The sequence below is a fragment of the Lissotriton vulgaris genome, chromosome 7 (genome assembly GCF_964263255.1).
Source record: "Lissotriton vulgaris chromosome 7, aLisVul1.2, whole genome shotgun sequence".
NCBI classification, from domain to species: Eukaryota; Metazoa; Chordata; class Amphibia; order Caudata; family Salamandridae; genus Lissotriton; species Lissotriton vulgaris.
The window spans coordinates 280,599,354-280,626,231 of record NC_141695.1 but is presented as its reverse complement, the minus strand read 5'-3'; positions in this window follow the sequence as shown (position 1 = coordinate 280,626,231).

The following is a 26,878-nucleotide window of genomic DNA, read 5'->3' as shown; positions in this document are numbered from 1 at the left end:
ACAATGCTGAGTTTAGCAGCAGACTCCAACAAGTGCATTGCATTTGTTTCAAACCATTAAATCAAAAGCCAAAGTTAAAAAAAAACTGCATTCACATCCAGCGAAGGATTAAAATACCTGGTGTGTTTGAGACACAAGATTGTATGGCTATCATTTAGGGGTCGTTTTAGACACAAGATTGTGTGGCTATCATTTAGGGGTCGTTTGAGACACAAGATTGTATGGCTATCATTTAGGGGTCGTTTGAGACACAAGATTGTGTGGCTATCATTTAGGGGTCGTTTGAGACACAAGATTGTGTGGCTATCATTTAGAGGTCGTTTGGGACACAAGATTATGTGGCTATCATTTAGGGGTCGTTTGAGACACAAGATTGTGTGGCTATCATTTAGGGGTCGTTTGAGACACAAGATTGTGTGGCTATCATTTAGGGGTCGTTTGAGACACAAGATTGTATGACTATCATTTAGGGGTCGTTTGAGACACAAGATTGTGTGGCTATCATTTAGGGGTCGTTTGAGACACAAGATTGTATGACTATCATTTAGGGGTCGTTTGAGACACAAGATTGTGTGGCTATCATTTAGGGTTCGTTTGAGACACAAGATTGTATGACTATCATTTAGGGGTCGTTTGAGACACAAGATTGTGTGGCTATCATTTAGGGTTCGTTTGAGACACAAGATTGTATGACTATAATCATTTAGGGTTCGTTTGAGACACAAGATTGTATGACTATCATTTAGGGGTCGTTTGAGACACAAGATTGTGTGGCTATCATTTAGGGGTCGTTTAAGACACAAGATTGTGTGGCTATCATTTAGGGGTCGTTTGAGACACAAGATTATATGACTATCATTTAGGGGTCGACTCATTTAGATGTCGCAGTTTCTATCTGCTCTGTTTCCTCGGTGATCCCAATGCTTTCCTAGGCAGTCCTTGAGAACTCTGCTGTCAAATGAACCATTTATTCTGTAAGGGCGAGCAACATGTTCTGTGTAAAGCAAAAGATGAAGAAATTGCTGGATTGTATTGTGTTCCTAAGGTTGGGGGGTGGCTCTGCTTCCCCTTCACTCACAACAACCCTTTGAACTACGTAGGTTAGCAGATCCAACTCAATCCATGGCTCTGCCTGTCTGCAGCTCTTTACATTTTGGTGAAATTAAGCTAATGCAAAACTAGTGTCAAAAAACGAATGGGCCATGAAAATAAGTACTGTGAACAACCTGGGATATGTGTTTGGCCATAGGAGAAGAATAAAGTATTTGCTGGCACCTTGCAACTAATTGCTAATATTTAATTTCCCCAGGGTTGTCCGAAGAAGAGAATGATCTGGGGGTCCTCTTGAAGTCACAGGCAGAGAAAAATGGAACGCATGCGGTAAAGATGATGCATGCAACTGGCACCGCCCTCTGCACATCTGCCAGAGACAGGTTTGGACTCTTTACCTTTTGTGCCACCACAGAATGCCTTGTGTATAGACATTAATGCGCATGGATGAGTGTTTATTTGCCTGTATCGACGTATTAATAATATGTGTGTCTGTGTAACATAGATTAAATACTGTAGTCTGTGGAATAACACCTGGAACTTTTGGTGACAATCAGACTGTTACTTTATAACAGTGGGTGTTTTGACAGCTGTTGCTTGCGATGCACACCTAAAAAAAATCAGTAAATGTAAATATTTTATTTAAGGTACTTTTACAGCGTTGATCTACGCACATGGAAAAAGGATCCTTTCACAAAATTGGAACAGTACAATGTGAGATTCTTTAAGAAGGTGGTGAGGAAGAGAGCTAGAACAGGGTTAGACATAACAACAATTCTAAGCCGTCTGTGCTCTTTGTCAATAAAGGATTAAATGTTGATGGGAAAAAGAGTAGCTAATTGAATTATGGGGTGTTTAGTTAATTCCCTCAGAGGAAATAAAAGTCTAATTGAATTCTAGTTGAGTGACAAGAAGTGAAGACTTCGGGAAACACATTGACTCGAATAATTGCTTTCTGTCAGTGTATAGTTATTAGTTAATTCGATGGTGTTTTTAATTTCGTTATGTGTCTCTGAACGTGGCATAAAACATGCTGCAGCCCTCAGAGGCATTCTCTGTTCACAAGGCCCTTGATACCAGGGGTACATTTTACAAGGGACTTATTTGTGACCCAGAGGTGTGCCAATTGTGGAGACAAAGTTACAGTTTAAGAAAGAAAAAAGGCCCTGGGAACTTGATTGGCAGGGACCCAGGGCACACTCACTCAAGTTGGCATCAGGTATCTGGCAAAACCTTAGTGGGTAACCATGCAAAAAGGGGCACTTTCCTACAGAAAGCAACTAGAGGCCTGAGATCAACTGCAGCCCCGATTCCATCCCCTTCCAACAAAAGACATTACTTAAGAGGGATGTCCTCCTTACAACTTTATTTCCCATAAAATGCCACTATCATTTTTGTACTTGTACTTTGTTGACTTCAAATTGCATAGTAATCACTTGTTCGATACAAAACACACCTGTGCATGGGGGGTGCGCATCAAAGTGTATTCTAATTGCTCATGCAAGAGTGTTGGTCGTGGTTGTATCATTTTGTATAGTGGACATGTGCCACCAGATAGGGTCAGGGACCGAAAGGCCACTATCTTTAATATGATGAATGAGTATAGACTATTGCATATGTGGTTGCCCTCTCACCCTGATCAGATGTGTAAGCAGTTGTAGCGATTGGCAGAAAAATTCCATTGGGAGCTGGATGGTGATATTTGCAAAAAGATATGGAAACCATGGAATAATTACCATTATAAGCAGGGAGATGTGTGCACATATTCAAGGGACGAGTGTAGCCACCGCTCCATGCAACTTTTAAATTGTTCCAGTGTGACCCAAAAGCTGCTGGGTATCAATTCAAGGATATTCCTAGTTATATGAATACCCAGGTATTTGAATACAATTATTCCATTTCAGGGGGTATTCCGCAACGGGTATTGCGGTGACACTAGTTAATGGGAACATTTCTGACTTGTTCCAGTTGATCCAGAGAACCCTCAGAATGATTGATGAGATTTTTATATCAGGCTCCTGAATGTATAGAATGATGTAATCTGTTTATAGAGAGAATATCAGGGATACGTCACCAACCACAGCCCCTGACGCAAATGAAATTCACAGAGGTAGCAGGCCAGGGGCTCCATCGCCAATACCTCCCGATAGATATCAGCACTAAATAGCCAATAGGTCTAGCTTTTGGTACCTTATAAGTATTTAGTTATGCAGCACAATGTCCTTGGTGCAACAACATTAACTTTTGCATGGTTAAACACTTATAAGGTCACAGAGGCGAGACCTATTGGCTATGCCAAAAAAAGTCCTGTTTCAAATTGTTAAATTGAATTTGCTGTGTTACCTGTAATGTTTTTATTTTACTCAGCCTACACCACATCACTGCCTTCTCCTGCCTGATTGCACCCTCCCTGGTCACCAGCATTTGCACTTCCACTTTGAAAACGTGGTCTAGTGCTCAAGGGGGAGATTAGCTGCTGCACAGCAGGGCTGATTGGTGGGTGGGTAGAAGGGATTGCTATAACTGCTCCGCTGGAGTGGATGATCAGCGGGCGCTCCACTGGTGTGCTGAAGGCATGCCAAAGGCAAGCCCATCCGCGCCCGACCAGGTCCGGAGGCCAGGACCCTTGATCATTTGCTGACCTACTCAGCGGAAGATTTACGGGTGTTAGCCTTTGGGACCACGCTATGGACAAAAGGGTAGAAGACATACTGAGGTCAGAGAACATATTGGGAAACAAAGGGGGTGGCGGGTGCACAGTCCCACCACCACCTCCCCACAAAAATACAGAGCTTGGTAACCCACTAGGACTTAAGGTGGCAGTTCTAAATACGCGCTCACTGCAGAAACACAGCCTCAAAATCTCCTTGCTCCTACAGGATGGGAATATGGACATCCTGGCGGTTACAGAAACTTGACTTGAGGACACCTCCATCCCGGATGTTGTGGCAGCCCTTCCCAGGGATTTCGATGTCCTATGGCACAACAGACAAGAAAATATTAGAGGAGGGGGAGTAGCTACATTTTATAATAAATGGCTGGCTGTAGATAAGATAGCGGCAGAGAGCCTTGAAAGTGCAGCGTTTTGGGGGTAAAAATCTGCTCCAAATCCTCCCGCTTGACACCCCAGGTTCAATGAGCTATTCACGGAAATTGTCGGTGATCTTTGCTATGGTACCAACGACTCCTGGTAGAAGGAGACTTTAACTACCACTGGGACAAAGCACAGAGAAATCTGCTTGCTAGTCAATTTGAGGAACCCATTAGCTCGATTGGTCTCCATCAGCTGGTTGACTCCCCAACCCACATCAAGGGACACATCTTTGACCTCATCTGGACCACTCAGCCACTGGCTAGCCTTCTAGACATTAGCCCCTGCGCCTGGTCAGACCATTCACTAATCAGTTGCTGGGTTCCGCTGACCTGCGCAAGCCCCCCGGAGTGGAGAGTGGTGCAAGGCTGGAATAACATTGAAGCAGGCAAACTAGTGGGTACATTGCATAGTATTCCACCTAAAAATTACATGAAAGGCAACCTCAACTAGGAGAGTGTGGCCCGAGCCGGGATCTTGAGAGAGGCCATAGATCAGGTGACACCTGCCCGGAGGGAAAGATTTAGGAACAAGGGCAAAGATGCCCACTGGTTCAATGAGGACCTGAGGGGCAGGAAGCAAACCCTCCCCCAATCTGTGAGGCTTTCGTGCAAATCATACAACCCAGCTGCCCTCACAAGCTACAAAACCCTGCTAGCCACATATAAAAATGCCATCATGACCAGGAAGGCTGAATACTATGAGGCAAGAATTACGGACGCTGCAAATAAACAGAAAGAAACTTTCAGAATTTTAAAAGAACTCAGAGCAGAAATCCACACCCACGTCAGCAGACTGTAACAAGTTTCAGGCCTTCTTCCTTCATAAGGTCATGGACATCTTAGCAAATATTGACAATACACCAACTAACCAGTTCCCCCTGGAACGGGATCTAGCCCCCGCATCCCAGGCAAGCAATTCACCTCTCTCCCTAGTTTAGACCTAGCCTCCCTCTCACTCCTGATGAACCGTGTCAAATCTGGCTCACCAACGGACCCCTGTCCTCCAAGGGTATTTCGAATGGCCCTTCCATGGATAGAGAGGGAGATCCTTGATCTACTTAATCGCTCTCTGGAGATAGGCTATATGCCCGCCAGCCTGAAGGAAGCTAGGGTCATCCCCCACTGAAAAAAATAGAGGCAGTTGTAGCTAATGTTAAGAACTATTTGCCCAACTCTCAGCTCCCTTTCCTGGTGAAAGTAGTGAAACAACATGTTCTCAGAACCCTCTCACTGTTTATTGAGGAACAACAGCTACTCCAGGTGCAGCAGGCTGGTTTTAGGGCACAGCACAGCACAGAACTGGTGAAGTTGTCAGTGCTGCACCAGCTTAGGCTCATGGCTGACAACAGAAAGCCAAGCACCCTGGTCCTATTAATACTGTCAGCGGCGTTGTAAAAGGGTAGCTAGACAACCAGTGACCAAAGACCCTTTTGTGTTGCCCGGCGGTGTCGCCTCTATTACCCACAAAATATTAATCAATGAAGAAGCAGGCGCTGGAGACTGAAAGGCAGGAAACGAGGGTTTATTCTCTCCGGAGGAGAACACATCAATTCGGACAGCAAGTATCGTCACGAGGTGCTCTAACCGCATCTCTGAGGCCTGGCCTCTTATACACAGGTTTATTGCTTTATTACATGAAACACATATTTGTCAATACTTTGATGTACGGAAAGGCATCCTAGGAATCCCCGCTTCAAGCCCGTTCCCACACGTTTACAGTTGAAATCCCCACCCCGGTCACAACAGGTGATGATTGTCGCGCAGCTGGACATTCCGCCGATTCACGGAATGTGTGGAGTTGATCGGATCTCATGGGGTGAAGGGTGTTCGATCGACTCGAGGGTCCTTTGATAGGGGGAAGCTTCCTACTGTACGGGGGTGTGATAAACATTATCCGCAGGGCCAGGTGGCGGCCTGGGAACAAGGGAGACAAACGGGCATACAGGAAAAGGGGGTTTGTATCAAAGGACTTGGGACCATGAAAGGGATGAAGGGAGGTGTCGCGCTGGGGACAGGATGGGATTCCGAGGTAGAGCTGCGCTGAAGAGGGGTTTATGACCTGAGGCATATGGGAGCGGGAGGGGGTTGTCAGCGTGCGAGGGATGCCTGCGAGGTTAGGAGAGAGAGAGAGAGAGAGACGCGCTGGCTATCAGCGAGGGCAGGGAGGCCATGGTGCTTAAAATGGCTGCCGCTTACGCGCACGAATGGGCTCGAAAAAGAGCAAGATGGCGCCGATAATGTTGACGTTTGCAGCCTAACTTTTAACAGTCCTCCCTTTTCAACATATCTAGCCAACTTGCCTACTCAATGTCAATTTTCATCAAATTCCTAACCTCGGCATCATATAATGCTCTCATGCGTTCGTTTCCAAAGTCCACAGTATTAGGGCAAATACAATTTGTACATAATGAACACAGAGGTGGCAGACATTGAATTCCTAAGCATAGACCGCATATTACAACTACAGGAATCAGGATAATGGTGAACAGTCTCCAGCCCCAGTTCTTAACGGTGTTCCAGAACCAACCACCAAGCGACCATTCTTCTTGTTCCTGGTGGACTTCTGAAGAGAGTCTGTGAAGATGTTCGATGGCTTTGTACAATGAGGGTGAGTTGTCCGGTATGTATGTACAGCAGCTAGACCCAATGATGCGGCATGCTCCACCACGGTCCGCAAGAACCACATCTAGGACAAGGCGGTTCTGGAGGGCCACCAAGCGGACCGCTTGAAGCTCGGCGGTGTTATTAGCAAGGATCCCAGCTGTGATGTTCATTGTTGTCTCAACTGCCTGGGTCAGATGTCGGATGGCACGGCTGTTTGCCATCGGGCCCCAGAGTGGAACTAGTCCCTTCATTGCATCGAGGAACTGTGCTCCTGTCGAGTCGGCTTGTTCAATGTCCTTGGCTCGTTTTTGTCTATGATGATTCGCTGGAGCCACATAAGTCGGATGAAGGAGATGAAACAAGTGCCCCCCCAGCCCTTGGGGAGCCAGGTGTAAGCCTTCGTGCCACAAACGAAATACATATTCGGAGAGGATACAAAGGAAGGCGGATCAGTGGAGTCCAAAGTTCTGGTGAAACGGCAGGCGCTGCGGCCTACCAGCTGTGTCCCAAGTCCTTCTATGCACATGTGGCCTGTGACGTTGATGACTGATAGGGCCACAGTCAGTGTGGCAGCCGTTCGTTTCCGCAGGTAGGAGAAGGTGGGTCTGGTTGGATTGTTGAACACCTGCATTTCAATTCGTTCTTTAGCAGGAATGTCCATGTGGATTGAGTCGTTGGAGGTCTGCGGGCAGAAGTGTGTCTTCGTTTTGTTTCGCCAGACCCCGTGGTAGTAATGCGTTACAGTTTTGCTGGAGGTGGCATTGTCCTTAAAGCTTTCTTGCAGAAGGATCAGCCAAGCAAGGCAGGAGCCGTGAACTGAGAAAGGTGAAGGGATGAATGGTATCGAGTGTCCAGTGGCGTGGGGTAGCAACCCACAGATCCAACAGTTAGTGGCATTGGTGGTGAGGTTGTGCTGGTGAAGTAGCTGTACGAAAGAGTTATTCCAGAACTCCTTTCGCCTCTCTCTGAGTTGAGGAGAGAGCGAAATCAGATAATGTTCCTTCATGGTGGTAGGCTGAGCAGTGGTCAGGAATGTTTCGTGAGCAGGTGCATTTTCTTCCACAATCCAGAGTGTGGTCATGAGGAGAAAGCAGAAAAGGATTGTGATGAAGAGTGCAATTGTCTTTGAGCTGTGCAGTCTGTCTGCTCTTGGGTTTCTGTAGTGGGTATTTCCTGTTGCTTCCATCATCTTCTTATTTGGCGCTTCCATCATCTTCTTATCTGGTACTTCCATCATCTTCGAAGGTGCTCGGTGGTGGGCAGAACCACAGACTTCGTTTAGCTTCTCTCCCGGTAACCCTTGGTTGTGTTTAGGTCACCGTTCTGAGATTCAACTTAGTCCGTGGTCTACTTAGCCGGAGCTCCCTCCCTTCGGCGCAGGAAATACCCTTCTCTGGATGGTACAGTGGGATCAGAGAATTTTGAAAGTTCAAGTGCTTCGGTATCAGGATAGCAGGTCTGTGACGGTCGGTCCTTGTTCAGGAGCTCTTCTTGGTTGTCGATGTTTTCTGTCGTGGCCAGGGTCGAGGAGATCTTCTTACAGTGGTGCGCATGCACCCAGTTGCGTTTTCCCTCCACTCGAAGTGCTGTTCGGGTGGTGATGAGGACTTGCCAGGGGCCCGTCCACCTGGGTTCCAGACTCTTGGCACGCTGGAAGTTCCGGATCAGAACGAACTCCCCAGGTTGGATGGTGTGTCCGGGACCCCTGGAAGTGTCAGGGATGGCATGCAGCACCTGTTGATGGATAACAGACAGTGTTTTAGTCAACTGGCATAAGTAATCAGACATTAGGACGTCCGGGACGTCATGAATGGAAGTTGGTTTCGGTGCAGACCAGACATTCATAGGCCGGCCGAATACAACCTCGTATGGTGTCAAGTGGTGCTTGGTAGGGGTGGAACGCATTGAGAGCAATGCCAGTGGGAGTGCGTCTGGCCATTTCAGTCCTGTGGTAGCCACTATTTTGGCCAACTTTAGTTTCAGTGTGGCATTATGTCGTTCAACTAGTCCAGCAGATTGGAGGTGGAAGACTGCGTGGAACTTTTGTTTTACACCCAACCCCTTCAAAATGAGTTGGATAACTTCGGCTACGAAGTGGGGGCCATTGTCGCTCCACAAAATTCGGCAAAGGCCGTAACGGGGGAAAAACTCCTTTAACAGAACTTTTGCTGTGGCCATAGCAGTGTTGTCACGAGTTGGGTATGCTTCCACCCATTTGCTAAATGCGCATACCACAACAAGTACATATTTCAGGCCTTGACATCTGTCTAGTTGGATGTAGTCCATCTGCAGGACTTCAAACGGGTGATTTGGGACCCCAAACCCTCCCCGGGGTACTACAGTTCCTTTCCCGGGGTTGTGTTGCAGGCATATCAAGCATTGCTGGACCAGACGTTTGGCAGAGTCTGTGATTTTATCATTGTGCCAAACTCTGGAGACAAGTTCAATCATGGGGGCTGATCCTATGTGGGCAGGGGAGTGTGCCATAGTCAGTATGGGAATCAGGTACGAGTCAGGTAGCAACCATTTGTTTGTGTCTTTTGTCCGCTAGCAGCCTTCGTCATCTTTTAATCCCACCTGTGTCCATTCAGTGAGTTCGTGTTGTGTGCTAGCCATTTGAATGTCTCTAATAGTGTCCCTAGCATCAGTCCATTTTTCTGCTTGTGACCTGGTCACGTACATATGTGTTGTCGTCCTACTTTCAGCTGTCGTTCGGGCAGTGATGTCAGCTAGTGCATTTCCCTGTCCTATAATGTCCGTCACCTTCTTGTATGCCTGGCATTTGATGACTGCAAGTTCTTTGGGGAGAAGGACGGCTTCGATCAAGGCGGAGACTAGGTCCCCGTGCAAAATGGGGGTGCCGTGTGAGGTCAAGAATCCCCTCTCCCTCCAAAGGAGCCCAAAATGGTGAACCACCCCGAAGGCATACTGGCTGTCGGTGTAAATGTTCGCTGTGGTTCCTGCTGCTAGAATGCAGGCTCGTGTTAGGGCAATCAGTTCCGCTGCCTGGGCAGATCGTTGCGTGATGCGGGCTGTCTCGACTACAGTTCGAGCCGTGGTGACTGCATAGGCAGCTGAAGTGGTGCCATCGGGGAGTTTGATGCAGGAACCGTCCACCCACAGCTCTCCGTCAGGGTCAGGAAGAGCCGTGTCTCTGAGGTCAACCCTACTTCTAGTCTGTTCGTCCGTAAGGGTCACGCAGTCATGCACAGGGTGTATATTGGGATCGTCCTCTGGTAAGGGTAACAAAGTTGCCGGGTTCAGTGTGGTGCATCTTTTCAGGGTGATATGGGGTGCGAGCAAAGTCAGTTCGTATCCAGTCAGTCGTGCACTCGTCAGGTGTTGCGTCTTGGTTTGGTTTAGGAGGGTGTCAACTGCATGGGGTACCAGTACTGTGAGGGAATTCGAGAGCACGATCCCCTCACTCTGCCGGATAGAGATTGCAGCAGCAGCTACAGCTCGGAGGCAGGCAGGCAAGGCTCTGGCTACAGGGTCAAGAGTGGCAGAGAAGTAAGCGCACGGTCGTTGCTTTGGGCCGATGGACTGGGTCAGGACAGATAAAGCGCACCCCTCCCTTTCGTGAGTGTAAAGGGAGAAGGGCTTCGTGTAATCGGGGGTACCTAACACAGGGGCCGAACAAAGGGCGTCTCGTAGTTGCGTGAAGGAGGTCTGACACTCAGGGGTCCAAGGGAGTGGGAAAGGGACGTCTTTAGCTAGCAGTGAAAGCAGTGGTTTTACTAGGAGGCTAAAGTTGGGTAACCACTGTCGGCAGAAGGAGATGAGGCCTAGTAGGGAGCGAACCTGTTTCTCAGTCTTAGGGATAGGAGTTTCGAGAATGGTTTGGATCCGGTCGGGAGTGAGTTTCCTTCCGTCTTTGGACAAAAGGTGGCCTAGGTAAGTGACCTGGGGTTGGCAGAATTGCAACTTCTTCTTGGAGACCTTGTGGCCATTTTCTGCAAGGAAGTGCAGGAGTTGAATGGTGGCTGTGACAGCTAATGGAGTGGTGTCGGCTGCCAAAAGGATGTCATCGACATATTGTACTAACACCACTCGTTCGGGTAACTGGACTTGATCCAGTTGTCTCTTGAGGGCCTCGCTGTAGATGCTAGGGCTTTCTGTGTAGCCCTGGGGTGCTCGGCAGAACCTATATGAGCGGGCTTTGAGGGTGAAGCCGAAGAGATATCGGCTGTCTGGGTGGATGGGGATGGAAAATAATGCGTTTTTAAGGTCAATGACAGTGAAGGTGGTGGCAGTAGAGGGAATCAAAGTCAGGATGGTGGTGATGACTGAGACCACGGGGTACTGGGGTACCACCACTTTGTTGATCTCTCGAAGGTCAATGATAAAGCGGTATGCTTTCTCATCTCCCTCTCCCTGCTTTTTGATGATGGGCAAGATTGGGCTGTTGCAAACGTTGCTAACCACTTCCTCTACCACTCCTGCGTCTATCAGTGACTGAATAATCTTTACCAATGCCTTCTCGCCCTCGGGCGATATCCGATATTGTGGAAGTTTTGGGAGTGTTGCATCTGGTCGGACAGTAATGTGTACTGGGTCAATCATCATGCGCCCTACGTCCGAATCCGTTTTGGCCCACAGATACGGATGCAGAGTGTCAAGCAGGGATGTGTCAGCGTCTGTGATGGAAAACATGTGCCTGGGAGGGCAATGCCTAAGCAGAACGGGGTTGTCGTAAAGAAAAACTCGAACTCCGTCTTGAGAACATCTAATTGTCGCTCGGAAGTGTTTCAATAAGTCAAGTCCCATAATTGCGTCAGGGCTATTGGAGGAAAGCAAAAACGTGGTGTCAGTGGTGTTGTTTTCTAAGTCGAAGAGGATCGGGACAGACAAAGGGTTAGTGGAGGGCGTTCCATCGAAACCTGTCGACGTTATTAGTGAGCCAGACAAGGGTGCCCTTGTAATCAGTCGTTTAGATAATGCACTACGTGTTGCGCCAGTGTCTACCAGAAATGGAGACTTTGTACCCAGGACCTTAGCAGTGACGTAAGGGCCTTGCTGGTCAACATAGAGCTCGACTGGATCCCTCCCTTGCCCTGGGCAGTCCTATGCAAAGTCATGGACGTCATCGTAGTCAGATTGCTGGCATTGGTTCTGTCTGGGTCGGTCAAATGTATTTGGCCTGCCTGATCTATCGTTAGTCGTGTCATTTGGGGGCCCTCGCTGCTGTCCCCTATTTCTCGGCCCACTTGCTATGTCCCTAGGGTCTTTATTTCTGATGATTTCCAAAAGAACTGGGCACTGAGATTTCCAATGCCCCGTTCCTTTACAGAAAGCACACTGGTCCTCTCTAATGTCTGTACGTCCAATGTGGGGAGTCGAAGTGCGGTCCTTGGGAGGTGCATTTTTAGGGACGTTCGTCTGATAGTTTCCCCGGTATTGGTCTCGTCCTATAGTCACCCCTTGCAGTTGAGCAATCATAACCCTCTCTTTTAAGTCCTTCTTCTTTCTCTCTGTTGCTCTATCGTTTTCATTTTTCTGATGTTCATAATATTGGGCCATCTGGAGGATAGCCGTTGGTTTGGAGGCTGCCCAACTACTCTCGCTGGCCTGAAGTTTCTGGGAGACCTCTGGGGACAGACCCTTAACGTAATTCTGGACAAAAAGATGGTGTCCGGTTGCAGTGGTCAAGTCCTGGCCGCTGTAATCGGAGAACACCGTTTCAAACCGGGAGAAGTAGTCCGATACATCCTCCTGAGGTTTCTGGCGACAGGCCGTTACTATCGACCAGTCCACTTTCTTTTCTGGGATCAGGGTTTTTAATTTCTGTACGATTTTATCTGGGAGGTCTAAAATGGCTTTCAACGGCTTTTGTCCGGGTTCTCGTTGTTTATCTATGCCATCGAGTTGTGACCAGTTATGTCCAAACAGCTCAAGGTGGTCGACTTTCCGGATTTGCTTCCACACATCAGCTGGTAGACATAACCCGAAAAACAAGTCGATGTCAGCCAGGGTCATAATCGTTGATCCTAGGGCTGTACCCAACTCAGTATAGAAGGCAGTGGGGTTTTTACGTAGGTCAGGCAGAGATTTCCGGAATGTCAGAATCTCTTGCCGGTCCCATGGTTGGTAGACCCAATTGTACACTACCCTTCCTTTTGCATCTTTGTGGTTTGCGTCATCGTGAGTCCCTTCACCTCGTGGAGGAACCCAGTAAGGGGCAGCCTCTCGTATCGGCATCATGGCGTTAGATTGTTCAGTTTGTGGTTCGGTCACTACAGATGTCGTAGGTTCAGTTGCCGGTTTTCGTTCAGTGAGGTGGCGGAAAACCTCAAGCGTACGCGTAAGGAGGTCCGTCACATCACATTCACCCTCATCCCCGATATCGACCTTCCGGTACAGAGTCGTTAGGCTCTGGGGACCTTTGTCTCGATATCGGTCCTCGTATGCATTCAAGACATGGTAACACAGTTGTACAGTAAAGTGTCGTCTGTGACTCCCTGTATACGAGTTAAACACATCCGTGATGTACTCTTCATCTTCCCTCCTTTCTACCAGTGTCCTTGCTATCTTGTCAACCCCTGCTCGCTCATCTTTGCTTAGTCTGCTTGTTCTTGCAGAACCAACCCTTCGGGCCTCGGGGTCGCCTAACGTTGTCGTTTGCGTAGTATCTAATGCAAGGGGTTCGGCCGGCACAGAGGCCATGGGGGCCGAAGCTGTGGCGCTACTCTCGCTTGTACATGGGGGTGGTGGGTGCTGTGCTAAGGGTTGGGAAGGGGCATATGGAGGGGGCATGTAGATGATCGGAGGACCTAGCAGCAGATCATCGTTGGCTCGTTGTTTCGAGGGTAATTCAGGGTAGAGCGTGGAAGACGTTCTAACCGGACACTGGCTTGACGTTTCTATTTCTAGTTTCTGTTTGGCTTCCTCTCTTTCTTTTATCTCTTCTTCTAGTTTCTGAGCCGCTAGGTGGGCTGCTTTCCGCAGCTCTTTTCCCAACCTACTCTCAGTTCTCTTTTTACATTGTTCAGTTTCTTTGCGCCACATGCCGAAACTATCAAGCATAGTGGGCGTCGTCTTGTTTTTACCAAGGGCTGTTTCTAGTGCGTTTATTTTATCATCATCGAAGGATCCTATCAGTGGCCACTGACTTTCTCGATCCTTTTTCGTATATTTATGCCACAGCTTGCTATAGGCTATAGCGATCAATCCATGCTTCATGAACATGTCCTTATTAGGGGTGCCTTCCAGTGGAGCCGGATGGTTCATCTCTAATAAGCGGTCCGGGCTAAACAGGCTACCAATCAGTGGGGAGAAGACAGGCATGACGGATCACAATGGGGATAATAGTCAGCACTACCTATCTTATCACCGCGTGCAAAGACTAGACAGAATATTTCTATTCTACGTTGTTTGCAGGCAGTGAATACCTCATGAATCAATATCGGGCAGTTAATGCTTGGTCAATAAAATGGTCAATAAAATGGTCAATGGGGAGAATAAGTAGGCCCGCAAAGGTCTGCGTTACCTACCCTTTCACTATCTGCAAAGAGGGAACCTATTCTTTCCTGTTTGTAGACAGAGAATCTCCAGAAAAACGATCCGTAACAGTTAATCAATGGGGAGGGGCAATTGATCAGTGGGGGAGAAAGATAGGCACGACGGATGCGTTACCTATCCTTCACTGTTTGTAAAGGGAGAGCCTGTTGTTTCTCCGTTTGCAGACAGCGAATCTCCAAATAAATTAACAAAGAGTAATACTAGTATTTTTTTACAATCAATCAAACAATTTCTTAATTCGTCGTGTCTACACGACCTTACCCGGACCGCATGGACAGTTTCTTGTCTTCCGAATCTAGCGCCCGATCGTCCTCTTTTCTTCGTAATCCTCGCGGCACTCCTGATGGTTCCCAGTCAGGACTGTAGATCACTCGAGAGAGGTCTGTTCGGAACCAGTGAAGTTCGGATGATCGGCTGTCAGACGAGGGTCTATCGGACAGGGTACCTCCCGATCGTTGCAGTCGTTCACTCTGTCGTCAGGACCTCTCCCACTGGATCCACGAGTCGCTGATGGGCCCCACGCTTGGATCGCCAATTGTAAAAGGGTAGCTAGACAACCAGTGACCAAAGACTCTTTTGTGTTGCCCGGCGGTGTCGCCTCTATTACCCACAAAATATTAATCAATGAAGAAGCAGGCGCTGGAGACTGAAAGGCAGGAAACGAGGGTTTATTCTCTCCGGAGGAGAACACATCAATTCGGACAGCAAGTATCGTCACGAGGTGCTCTAACCGCATCTCTGAGGCCTGGCCTCTTATACACAGGTTTATTGCTTTATTACATGAAACACATATTTGTCAATACTTTGATGTACGGAAAGGCATCCTAGGAATCCCCGCTTAAAGCCCGTTCCCACACGTTTACAGTTGAAATCCCCACCCCGGTCACAACAGGTGATGATTATCGCGCAGCTGGACATTCCGCCGATTCACGGAATGTGTGGAGTTGATCGGATCTCATGGGGTGAAGGGTGTTCGATCGACTCGAGGGTCCTTTGATAGGGGGAAGCTTCCTACTGTACGGGGGTGTGATAAACAGTATCCGCAGGGCCAGGTGGCGGCCTGGGAACAAGGGAGACAAACGGGCACACAGGAAAAGGGGGTTTGTATCAAAGGACTTGGGACCATGAAAGGGATGAAGGGAGGTGTCGCGCTGGGGACAGGATGGGATTCCGAGGTAGAGCTGCGCTGAAGAGGGGTTTATGACCTGAGGCATATGGGAGCGGGAGGGGGTTGTCAGCGTGCGAGGGATGCCTGCGAGGTTAGGAGAGAGAGAGAGAGAGACGCGCTGGCTATCAGCGAGGGCAGGGAGGCCATGGTGCTTAAAATGGCTGCCGCTTACGCGCACGAATGGGCTCGAAAAAGAGCAAGATGGCGCCGATAATGTTGACGTTTGCAGCCTAACTTTTAACAGCGTTCGACACGGCCAATCACACACAGCTTCTGGCCCGGATCTCCCCTCAAGCCCACGCCCGTGTGCAAAACATACTTAGATACACGGTCAACTGGATGACAGGTAATTTGCTAAAAATCAACCCCAATAAAGCGGAGGTCCTCGTCATTTCCTCTAAAAACAATCCCTGCAATGACCTTTTCTGGCCACAAGTGCTTGGCACCACCCCAACGCCAGTTCCGGTTGTAAAAAGCTAAGGCATCAAGATGGATGCAAATTTCTCCATGGCAAACCAAGTCTCTGCCGTGGTCGGAACCTGTGTGGGCTCAATGAGAAAGCTGCAGAGACTCGTACCTCTCCTCTCATCTGCTACACTACAGATGGTCGTGTCGGCAATGATTGTATCTAGACTAGATTATGGATACATATTGATCTCCCCAAGAAACCTATCAGTAAGCTGCAGGTGACCATGAATGAATCAGCTAGACTGATCTTCAGGCTTCCCAGATGGGATCACACTACCCCGTGCTGCAGCAGCTGCACTGGTTCCCCATTAAACAGAGAGCAAAGTTCAAAGGTCTCTGAATTGCTCATAAAGCCATTCACGGCGAGGCCCCAGTATATATCAAGGAGTGCCTAGGGAATTCTGTACCAGGACGTACGCTTCGGTTGTCAGAGGCATGCCTTTTGGCCGATCCACGGGTCAAAACTACATCTAAAGGCGGCAGAGCCTTTTCTGTTTTAGTTCCTCAACTATGAACTCGGCTGCCGGAGAATCTACGCAAGGAACCCGCACTCCTCCATTTCAGGAAACGACTCAAAACTCTTCTGTTAAGGGAGGCTCTTGACACAGCATAAAGCTCCTCCGAGTGTTGTATTTGTGAATTCTGATGGGTTTTGGCCACTCTCTCGAAGCGCTAAGAGACCTGCAGGTGATTATTCACTCTACAAATCCCAGTTAACAAAACATAACATAACATAGAACCTGGCATATGACCTCTAAGCATCTGAAAGGGTGATCCCAGTTACACTATTAGGTGTGGTGTGATAAGACCAAAGCATCTCTCATAGATTGAGTACTGGGTTTGGCTGATGTAATTGCCAGCTGAAATGATTCCTTGAGACTTCTATTGCTGTGTTCCACTAGTCGATTAGCTCTAGGACAATACAGAGGAGCTTTGATGTGTTTGATAGCCAACCCTGAAATAAACTCTTTTATTTCCCCTGACACAAAGTGAACAGCATTATCAGTGATTAGTGTACTGGGGATGCCTTCTGTAGCAAATATATCTGATAGAAAGTTTATGAGAGATTTAGTACTGATAGAATTTTCGAACTTTATTGTGACCCAATTGAATAATAGTCAAGCAAAACAAGGATATATTTCTCATAAAGACCTGTGTCATGTATGGATCCTACCATGCCTAGGCCTAAGTTGTCCCATTATATAGATGGGATCTCTACTGGGTTTAATGGGGTTCTTCTAGTGCACTTCGATATGTCACTTAAACTGGATTTGGAGCAATCTTTGACTACATTTTCCAACATGGAGTTCAAATAGGGATACCATTAAACTGATATTACTCTGCTTGTAGTGATACTTTTCTCCTAGGTGACCTTCATATGCTAATTCACCAATGTGTTATCTCATTCCGGTGTGATGGGGGGGGGATGGTAAATTTTTGCCTGATATTAAAAAGAATTGCAACTTTTTTGGATGATTCCTCCCTTACATTCCAGTATAGTTGAAGTTTCTCAGGAAGGTCATCGCATTTCTTCGGTCATCCCCCAATGATCTTTTCTTTAACTGATTACAAGGTTTCATCATTAGACATACAATTTTCCCAATCTGATTTTAAAATGGTTGGAATTAAAATAGGTAATACAGGAAATTCTTAGACAGGGTTGTCAGAAGTATTGGCAGTAGTTAACAGAGAAAGGAAACCTGCCTCAGAATTTCTTGCTCTTTGGACATATTCCATGTTAAAGACCCAGCCCCCCATCAATTGCTAGTTCTGGGTGTGTCTTTTTTCTATGTCCTTCTTGGAACAAACAGGAATAAGTGGTTTATGATGTGTTCTTAGAACAAATGGTAAACCCCAGAAGTAGTATTTGAAATGATTAGCTATCCAAAGGCATGCTAGTGTTTTTTTTCTATTGTGGAATAGTTTATTTTAGATTCATTGATGGTTCTTGACCCAAAGACAACTATTTGTTCTTTAACTTGTATGATTTGTGACAGAATTGCTTCCAATCCTCTATTGCTGGCATCAGTAGTAAGAATGATTTGTGCCTAACATCACATTTTCCTATACTGGGGGCATTAAAAATGACCTCTTTTATTCTAATATATGTGCTTCTGTGTTCAGTTTCCCATTCAGAAGATGTTCCTTTCTTGAGAAATGCCCTGATTGGTTGGACTAAATCGGAAAAATCTTTAATGAATGTTGACATTTACTCTGCTAATCCAAAGACTGATTTGACCGCATCCTTATTGGTTGGACTGGTAGATTCAATCAAATCTAATTTATGTTTAATATCTTCACTAGAAAGCCTTTTTCCAAGACAATCTACTGATATCACCCCTATTTTGCATTAACCTTTTAAATGGTTGGATCAGCATTTGTGAGTTTGGATAGCACTTCTAGATTGTAGTTATGTTCTTTTTTTATTGGAGCCATAAACCAAAATGCCATTTTGAAACAAATCATATTGTCTCTTTCCCCCAAGGTGTGTTGGATGAGTCTATGGAAAGATGGGGCCACCAAAGCCAGTCCAAATAGCATTCTCAGAAATGTGTACATTCCTAAAGGGGTACTAAAACCGTTAGTATTTGTGATTCTGGGTGGACAGCAACCTAGTGGTATGCTGAGGACAAATCTAATACAGCAAAGTTTTTGGCATCATGTATGACACTCAGCATTGAATTTTTTCTAGGCATGGAATATCCATCCACCAATTTATTTGAGTTTAAGCTTCTTAGATCCACACATAGGCGTATGTTTCCCCCCTCTGTTTTAGATGTGATCACTTTGGAAGCCTGTTAAACATCTTTGCACCTTTTGGCATGGCGTTCCCTGTCTTCTTGCCTCAGACCTCTTCTTTTTGACTGAGTGCTGCATTTAATTTTCGCTGGTTTTAGAACTCTGGGCACTTTAACACTATTGACCAGTACTAAAGTGTAAGTGTCCCTATCTAAAATGTAATGGTATTTGGTTTCTCCATGGTTGGCATATCTGATTTACTAGTAAGTCCCTAGTACAGTGTACTGTGTGTGCCAGGGCCTGTAAATCAAATGCTACTAGTGGACCTGCAGCACTGATTGTGCCACCCACATGAGAAGCCTTGCAAACGTGTCTCAGACCTGCCACTACAGTGTCTGTGTGTGCTGTTTTAAACTGGCAATTCAACCTGTCAAGTGCACTCACTTGCCAGGCCCAAACCTTCCCTTTTATTACATGTAAGGCACCCGTAAGGTAGGCCCCAGGTAGACTCATGGGCAGTGTGCAGTGAATGTAAAAGATAGGCCATGCACAGTTGTGCTTTACATGTCCTGGCAGTGAAATATGGCTAATTTTGTTTTTCACTATAGTAAGGCCTATCCGTCCCATAGGTTAGAATTAGAGCTGCATAGTAACATCTTACAGGTGCATCTTCCAATTAGGAGGTGGTAGAAAATTGGAGTTTGGGGTCTCTGGAAATTCCACTTTTAGAAAGTTGGCATTTTCTTACTTTAACCAGCCTGAGCCCTGTCTGTCGGATGAATACACATCTGGGTTAGGATGACAGCTGGGCTGTTTATGCATTCACTCTAGAAAGTCACACAAAGGAAACCGAGGTGTGCCCTGTATAATCTGATGGTCCATCACCAGGCTGATGGGCCTCCCTACATTAGGGTGGTGGGAGGAGTTGTTCCTTACACCTGAGAAGGCCTGTGCTAGCCTCACATATTATGTTATGTCAAATTATTTTATTAAGTGCTTGATTACTAAAGGGTGACTTGGCGCATGAAACTATGTGGAAGGTAGTTCAGGATTTTAAGTAAGCCCCATTATTGGAAATTGGAAAACCAGGACTAAACATCCATCAGGAGATTAGGGGAAGCTTTGATATGAAAAGGAAGCTCATTCCATGTTTGAGAGACACCCCACACAAAGTTGCAGCAATACCAGGTTGCGCGTTTGAATCTGGGTACAGTGACTGTTTTAGCAAAAGATTTTAGTGGCCTGTTGGGCAAGTACCAGTGGAAGCTGTTTTTGAGGAACAGGGGCTCTTCATTGTGTAGGGCTTTATGATCAATACATATAGCCTTGAAAGCAATTTTCTGGCTTATGGGCAGCCAGTGTGGCTGCCTCAGAGGTTTAGCCACCGATTGATATTTAGGGGTTTTAAGGAGGAGCAAAGCAGCTGTATTTTGAAAAATCTGTAGCTAGTTTAGCACATATTTATGTGCAGTTAAATACAGACTATTACAATAATCTAGACTGGACAGAGGAAGGTAAATAACTACCATATTTTGAAGTTGAAGATGGATGAAGGAGAGTATATTCTTTATGAGTCTAGAGTATGGAAGATCTTGGAAGTATCTGCATTGACTTGGTCTGTAAGAGACAGTTTATTATTGATCAGAACACCCAGGTTACAGGTTTTGCTGACAGAGGATGGGAGGCACCCATGAGTTTGGGCCAACCGGCAGGATTCCGAAACGAGGTCTGCACACCAAAAAGCAGGACATTCACCTTTCCAGAGTTCAACTGGAGGCAGTTCTCTGTCATCATTGTGGTTGACGGCCTGCATACAGTTGCATAAATTGGCAAGCATGATATTGGGTGATATCTGTTTAGATCAGCAGGATCCAGTGAGGGTTTCTTTAGAAGAGGGAGAACCAATGCTTTTTTTCCAGCTAACTATGAAGACAGCAGATTGAAACATGCACTGAAAATTGTTTGTCAGAGTAGGGGCTATTGTTTCAGCAATAAGGGTGTCTACCTTAGGTGGACATGTGTCCTCTTGCGAACGTAATCTTGCTGATTTAATTAGTATAATGATTGTCTCAGTGGAAAAAGGGGATTTAAAAGTGGGCTTAATAGAGGTAGGACTAGTAAAGATGCAATTGTGAGCAGTAGTAATACTGGGATTAGGAAAGGTGCTATAGATGCTGGCCTCTTTCTGAAGAAGGAAACTGGATAATGAGTCACAGAACGATTGGTTAGCATTCTTGGAATGCCCGGTTGACCCGGTTGTAAGCTTATTCACTATTTGAAAGAGTGCGTGGAGGAGTTATCAGTTGCTTCAATTTTGTTGTCAAAGTAAGTGGTCTGTAAAAATCATAGCCTTATAGCGACTCAGACAAATCTTGTACTTAGTTCTTTCCTCAAGTCAAGTTTAAAATTTGTATAGCGCACTACTCACCCAGAGGGTCTCAAGGCGCTTGAGAGGGGGAAGGGGGGTACATTACTTATCGAATATCCAGGTTTTTAGTTGTTTTCTGAAGGAGAGGTGGTTCTGTGTAAGGCGGAGGTGGGTGGGGAGAGAATTCCAGGTCTTGGCCGCTAGGTAGGAGAAGGATCTTCCTCCCATGGTTGATCTTTGGATGCGTGGAATTGCGGCGAGGGCTTGGTTGGATGATCGTAGTTGGCGGGTGGGGGTGTAAAAGGACAGGCGTGTGTTGAGGTATTCGGGTCCTAGGTCGTAGAGAGCTTTGTGTGCGTGGGTGAGGAGACGGAACATTATTCTCTTGTTGACAGGGAGCCAGTGGAGGTCTTTCAGGTGACCGGAGATGTGAGCTTGGCGGGGGATGTCTAGGATGAGTCTGGCTGAGGCGTTTTGGATGCGTTGGAGTTTTTTCTGTAGTTTGGCTGTGGTTCCGGCGTAAAGGGTGTTTCCGTAGTCTAGTTGGCTTGTGACCAGTGCATGGGTGACCGTCTTTCTTGTTTCGGTGGGGATCCAACGGAAGATTTTTTTGAGCATACGTAGGATGTTAAAGCATGATGATGTGACGGCGTTGACTTGTATGGTCATCGAGAGGGAGGAGTCCAGGATGAAGCCCAGGTTACGTGCGTGGTCCGTTGGTTTGGGTCCGTTTCCCAGGGCCGGTGGCCACCATGAGTCGTCCCAGGCGGAGGGGGATGATCCTAAGATGAGGACTTCCATTTTGTCGGAGTTCAATTTTAAACGGCTGTTCATCATCCATTCGGCCACTTCTTTCATCCCATCGTGTAGGTTGGTTTTGGCGGTGTTTGGGTCTTTGGTGAGGGAAAGGATCAGTTGGGTGTCGACTGCGTAGGAGATGATGTTGAGGTTGTGTTGGCACGCGATGGATGCGAGGGGACTCATGTATACGTTGAAGAGAATGGGACTGAGTGATGATCCTTGTGGAACGCCGCAGATGACTTCAGTGGCTTCCGATTTGAAAGGGGGGAGGCGTACTCTCTGGGTTCTTCCGGCGAGGAACGAGATGATCCAGTCCAATGCTTTTCCTTGTATTACGACGTTACAGAGGCATTGTATAAGGGTGCTATGACAGACTGTGTCGAAGGCTGCGGAGAGGTCAAGTAGGATGAGGGCAGCTGTTTCTCCGTTGTCCAGTAGAGTTCGAATGTCGTCTGTTGCTGCGATGAGGGCGGTTTCGGTGTTGTGTTTGGCTTGGAAGCCGGACTGTGACGGGTCGAGTGATTTGTTGGATTCGAGGAAGGCGGTGAGCTGACTATTGACTGTTTTCTCAATGACTTTGGCAGGGAATGGGAGGAGCGAAATGGGGCGGTAGTTCTTAAGTTCGGTGGGGTCTGCTGTGAGTTTCTTCAGGAGGGCGCTGAGTTCGGCATGTTTCCAGCTTTCCGGGAAGGTAGCGGAGTTGAGGGAGCAATTGATGACGTCTCGGAGATGGGGTGCAATCATGGAGTCTGCTTTGTTGAAAATGTGGTGGGGACATGGGTCGGTTGGCGATCCTGAGTGGATGGAGTTCATCAGGCGGATGGTGTCTTCAGTGGTGAAAGGGCTCCCGGTGCAAAGGATGTTGGAGGGGGGTTTTGGTTCGGAGGTGGGTGGGGTGGCCTGGTCGCCAAAGCTGTTATGTATGTCAGCGATTTTGTTGTGGAAGAACGAGGCTAGGGAGTCGCAGAGGTCTTGGGAGGGAGTGATATCATTGGTGCCGGCGGTGGGGTTGGTAAAATCTTTGACGATGTTGAATAGTTCCTTGCTGTTGTGGGCATTGTTGTCAAGTCGATCCTTGAATGCTGATTTCTTGGTGGATCGGATAAGTTGGTGGTGTTTGCGGGTGGCGTTCTTGAAGGTGGCCAGGTTGTCAGTGGTTGAGTTTTTTCGCCAAGCTTTCTCAAGGGTGCGACAGGTCTTCTTGGATTTTTTAAGGTCATCATTAAACCACGGGGCTTTTTTGCTACCTTGCGTGATTTGATGGTTTTTCAGGGGTGCTAATTCGTCAGCGCTGTGGGTGATCCATTGTGTGAGGTTGATGGCTGCTTGGTTTGGGTCCGATGATTTGGCAGGAGGGTTTTGGTGAAGCGATGTGAAGAGCTGGTCGGTGGTGATTTTGTTCCAGTTTCTGCGGGGAATTGGTTTTGGGAGGTTGTGGGTCGTAGTCTTTTTGTAGTTGAAGTGAACTCAGCTGTGGTCCGTCCAATGGAGAGCTGTGGCGTGATTGAAGGAGATGTGCTTGCTGGAGGTGAAGAGTGGGTCGAGCGTGTGCCCGGCATAGTGGGTAGGGGTGTCAACAAGTTCTTTGAGTCCAAGATTGGCGATGTTGTCCAGAAGGGTGGTGGTGATGCTGTCGTTGTTCTTTTCCAGGTGGAAGTTGAGGTTCCTCAGTAGAAGGTAGTCCTTGGAGGGGAGGGCTTGTGGGCTGATGAAGTCAGTGATGTCTTCGCTGAATTGTGTGCAGGGACCTGGTGGCCTGTAGATGAGGGTGCCTCTGAGTTTGGTCTTGGGATCGGTGTGGATCTGGGAGTGAAGGTGTTCAGCGGTTGCGAGGTTGTTGTCAGAATTGGTCGTGATGCGGATGGTGCTCTTATGGACGATGGCGATGCCTCCTCCTGTTTGGTTGAAGCGGTCCATTCGGATGATCTTGTAGCCGTCCGGGAAGGCTGTGGCGATGTCGGGTGCTGATGAGGCGTTCATCCAGGTTTCTGTAAGAAAGGCGACGTCCGGTGATGTGGTGTCGAGTAGGTTCCAAAGTTCAATAGCGTGTCTGTAGACAGAGTGGGTGTTGAGCAGGATGCATTTCAGGTGGTTAGTATCGGATCTCTGTTTGGAGTTTGTGGATTTGGTGTGGGTCCTGATGCAGTCGAACTTGCAGGAGTGCCAGGTGAAGGGTCCATGGGTGTGTCCGGGGTGGCTTGGTGGCAATCTTGAAGTCGGCCGGGGTTGAGTGCTAAGAGGGTTGTGGCGTCGTACGTTATGCGGGTGGAGTGGATTTTGTGGGGACCAGGGGGTCTGGCGCTGGGCGCGGTCCAGGCGCGGACGGGCGTAGACGGGCTTACCTTAGGCACACCTTTGGTGGGCATAGGGCGCGTCCGCTGCGCGTGAACACTGCGCGCAAATGCATCTGTCATAAGTGGATAGTGGGGGGGTGGAGCGAGGGAGGAGCAGCTGGGAGGCGGGAGCAGGGTGGAGAGGCTGGCTACGAGGCACAACAACAAAATGGCAGTGAAAGCAAAACCGAAACAGGACGAGATTGGGGCACAAAGTTGAATGTTGCTATGGGCAGTGGCACCGGCACAATCAGGCAATAATTATTCATTTAAAAATCAAGCAATGCGAGCGCTCCGATAGTCAACTTGCACTGATTAAAATGCGAGCAGTGAAATAACTTGCACAAATTAAATGCGAGCAAAGGACACAATAATTCTTGGCAGCCGTGAGCTATAGCAGGCACAAGTTCTATACAAGTAATGCGAACAAAGCGCTACGATACCCAGGCACCAATATTCTTTACATGCAGTGCGAGCAAAGCGCTACGATATCCAGGCAGGGAGCGTGGGGAGGGACCGCTTCTCAGAGAGTTAGAACGGTCACAGCGCTACTTCCAACGGGACGAGTCTTATCAGTCAGTGGGAGGAAGGAGCAGCTGGGAGGCGGGAGCGGGGTGGAGAGGCTGGCTACGAGGCACAACAACAAAATGGCAGCGAAAGCAAAACCGAAACAGGACGAGATTGGGGCACAAAGTTGAATGTTGCTATGGGCAGTGGCACCGGCACAATCAGGCAATAATTATTAATTTAAAAATCAAGCAATGCGGGCGCTCCGATAGTCAACTTGCACAGATTAAAAAGCGAGCAGTGAAATAACTTGCACAAATTAAATGCAAGCAAAGGACACAATAATTCTTGGCAGCAGTGAACTCTCAAGTCTTCAGTGACCAAGGGAAAAAGGCGTTATTTTTTCTTAATTTTGAAGGATTTTAGAGGGGTCACCGTACAGGCAGCCAGGGCAATCCAATTAGTATACTGGGTCCCAGTAAAGTTTAGGTCATCAGAGAGGGTCAGTTGGAAATTAAAGTAGAAGTTTAGTAAAGTTGTCTGAGTCAACTTTGTGCCAGGCCCGAGTGAATAAAGTTTCGGAAGTGGATCTAGTGGGAAAGGGAAGGACCTATGTCCTCTGTTTGTTTCAACTTCCTGTTTCTCATTTAATATAACAGCAAGGCTGAGGTGCTTCACAATTTTACAATTTTACAGTTAAGTTATGCCTCTGGGTATAGCTTATATGAAAAGCGTCTTCGGGTTTCCGAGGAGAGGCTTCAGCATCTGGTGAGATATCGCTTTCTGAATAACATGCAAACCACTGACACAAGGCGCATTTTGTTTAGGTAGAAAAATGCCAACTTTCTAAAAGTTAAGCAACTAGGAGGGGTTTGGCCCATAATCAGTAAGGCTAGGCCTATTTAATATCTGAAAACAACATTCATGCCAGTACTGATAGTCTTTCACACTCTTTCGACCTGATCACACCACAAACTGGATATGACAATGTATTACTTAATCTCTTTATTATTTATTCTTAAACATTAAGTTAACATTAAATCACTGGTACAATCTACACTACGAGAACAAATGAATTTACTTCCAGTCTTAGGCCATCATCATAAATGTGGCACACGTTTGTGGTGTTCTCAAACGATCTAAGGATTTTTTTTACCCACAACAACATTAATTGGAAACATACATATTTTGCAAATTGTAAATCGACAAATGTAGTATATGGAATATTGTGTGCCTAACCTATACTAAAACTAGCCAGGAAGTGCGCAAATGAATTTCCCAACACAAGTCTAGAATCTGCAAAAAAGTCCTTACAGCCCCCTTAGTAAACCGTTGGAACAAATTTCCCCTCACAATATATGTGAAAGACCACTGATGGTCTACTGACTTGGACATTAATTTTCATGAGCTTGTGCGACTCCCAATCTGCTGTGCCTTTTTGATCCTTTTCACTTTGTTTTTACTGTACAACACAGCCAAAATCCAAGGAGCAATTGTTCTAAAACATCAATTACTTCATGAAAGGAGGCATGTTTTGCGTTAGCGAGGCACACACATATTCTTGGTAAAGGAAAAAATCACAAAGGTAAGAAGCCTTTCTAAAGTATCGTGGAAGTATCAAACCTAAAAGTGAACTGACACATCTCTGAGTTCTGTTCAAGCAAATGATACTTTATAGCACCAGGGCTTTTTAGCCAATAACCAACAAGTATCACTTGTAATAAACACTTCTCAGAACAAATACAAATTACTTTTAATAAAGGTGGCAGTACTACACTACTAGCACTTCTTTCACTAATCTAGGCGCATCTTGGAAGTACCAAACCAGAAAGCGAACTGACACTTCTCCGAGTTTTTTTCTAACGAATGAATCTTTTTCCAAACAAATGATACTTCATTGCACCATGGCTTTTCAGCCAACAACCAAGAGTGACCACTGTAATAAACATTCAGATTGCAATACATGAGAGTACTTTAGAAAATGGAATGTTAACATGGTCTGTTTAGGACAATATTCTAATGCCGGACCATGAATGCCTTTGCAGAGATGGTCAGGTCAACACTCATGGTTCAGGCTGCAGAGATATCCACAGGGTTACAGATATCTTGGCTAAAGAATTAGAGGTACATCTCTCATTGACTTATTCTCCCTACAGACAATTTACACCCAGGTTTCACCACTCAGACTAGCTCTGGCCTTCGACACCTGAGCTATCTCATTGGTTGTGC